This window comes from Propithecus coquereli, unplaced genomic scaffold, assembly GCF_000956105.1.
Source record: "Propithecus coquereli isolate 6110/MARCELLA unplaced genomic scaffold, Pcoq_1.0 Scaffold190, whole genome shotgun sequence".
In the NCBI taxonomy this organism is placed as follows: Eukaryota; Metazoa; Chordata; class Mammalia; order Primates; family Indriidae; genus Propithecus; species Propithecus coquereli.
The window spans coordinates 769,374-771,601 of NW_012143857.1; the positions used below are offsets into that span (position 1 = coordinate 769,374).

General features: G+C 37.4%; 1 pseudogene; it reads right to left on the bottom strand.

Annotated features, from left to right (window-relative positions):
• Positions 1-799: 799 nt before the first annotated feature.
• LOC105809192 lies at positions 800-2,028 on the bottom strand (annotated as a pseudogene).
• Between the last annotated feature and the right edge of the window lie 200 nt (positions 2,029-2,228).

Below are 2,228 nucleotides of genomic sequence, written 5' to 3' on the forward strand. Positions count from 1 at the left end.
GTTAAGAAAAGTGAATGTTTCCATGAGAAGCACTCAAATGTTAGTTTTTATTAATATATATACGTACAAGCAACATTACTTAGGTTGTATAGAAAAAAAGATGCTTATGGTATTGTGGAAAATGAGTATCAAGAATAAAAATTAAGATAATCATTTAGGATGTTTTCATAAGATATGGTCTTATGCGAATGTAGAAAAATTCATTGGAATGAAAGGAAAAGATATGAGAGATATTTAGGAAAGAAAATTAGCAGACATGGTTAGGGCAAAACACTGATTTTTCAGGGAATAGCAAAAGAGCAGGTGTTTTAACTATCTCTGATGTAATGAAAAAATGAGAGCAAATTGAAAGAGGGTGGCATCATGTCAACTATGGAAAGAGGAGAGTGTCAAGAAATAGGAGACGTTAGCTATTCAATAGTCTATTGTGTGTCAAAGAAAAATGATAAAATAAATTAAGTATATTTTACAGAATTTTGAAAGTGAGATGGTATTAATAATCCTTGCTGAAGCATTCCAGTGCTCCAACATAGATATGATCTATGATCTAATGCTCTAATATTTACATAATAACCAAACTCATATTTCATTATGGTTAAGCATGAAGAAGAAGTAGAAACCTGACAATATGACTGTAGACAGTATTAAAAATAAGCAAACAAACAAACAAAAACAAAGCAGCTCTTCAGGATAAGAAATAGATAGTATTTTATATATATATATATTTTTAATTTAAATAAAAATTTATTTCAAAATTCAGAACTTATATCCTACTCTCTTTCTTGAAAAGCCAACTGTGTTACAAAAATCCAAGTTTATGTTTTTGGTAGTGAAGATATAAATGCTGCCAGTCAATGCCAACCAGAGTCTGATTTGCTTCCTGTGCATGTCCGATTTGCTCTGTGATGCTGTGCTGGTGCCAGAGCTTCTGAATCTTCTTAAATCGCTCTTTACATAAATGTAAGGGATTTCCCCACCTGAGTCCCTGGTCGGTTTCCCCATAGTAATCAAGGTAAGGAGGAGAATAAAAACAGCCTTTGGTTTTGCCAGCTAAAAATAGCACTTGACATTCCCGTACTCTCAGGAAGATGACCGCCCAAGAGCCACAGGAGTAGGCGTGAGCTGTGCAGGCTCCTACGTCCTCCCCTTCCAGTTCAGTCTGGCAGCAGTAGCTCTGGGAGCACAGCAGAGTTCCACACACAAGGCACAGAGTTGGGGCTCTGCTTTTATCACCACCTGATTTGGGGCACTAGAAATTGGATGCTTGATTAATGAGGTTGCTGTAATCTTCTGGAAGGTCTCTTAATTTGTTAGATTCTCTTGGATAGCTTATAGCATCTCTTTCACCTTCTAGATATCTTTTAACTTCATTGTTATGACACCAACTTTCAATCAGAAAATTCATTATCTCACTATTTTCTTGAAAAAGGTTCGTAAGGTTGTTTGGTTGGGAAAGATAGCTACATAAATGTTCAAAATGGCTTGTTCCAGAAACTTGAATGTCCGGTGGGGAAGGAACTCCATTTAAGTAATGAACAAACAAAGCAGAATACTTTAGGAAAGGCATGATTCCAGCTCTGACAATCCTCCATAGATGCCAGCCAGGGGGCATTCCTTTCAAGGCACTTCCTGTATATTGGTGAAGTGTTTTATACAAAGAGAGAACCGCTAGTTCTTCCTCAGTAGTGGAATTTTCTTGATCCATGCCATTCTCTTCTGTACATGAGGTAAGTAAGGTTTGTACGATGTGTGCCATAGTAACCAGATGGAAAATGTGAAGGTCTCCAGTGACAAGGCTGATCCCTGAAAAATCCTGACACTGCAACGCAGGGAAAGCAAGCACCAAGCTCACCAATAAATGAAACATGTCAATATCCAATATGCATGGAAGGTCTTCATGGCTGTCATTGGGCATCAATGATGCAAAAAGTTTACAAAAGTGTCCTTGCACCACTGAAAGTGACACCACTGTCCAATGTGCTGCCGCAAATCTTGTTAGTGACCGAAGATAGTCATCCAATCTGCAAGACAAAGGACCAAACAATGGTTTATCTTCATTACTCAAAATTCTTTCCACCTTCTGGATGATGTGTATATATATGTAAGATAAAATGTAAGAATATAATATCCTGATCCCCTGGAATGAATAGGGGATCGTTAATAGAATGGGAGTTCCAAGATCATGAATGGGGCTCAAGATACTGGAGAAGAAACTGCCATCTCCACCT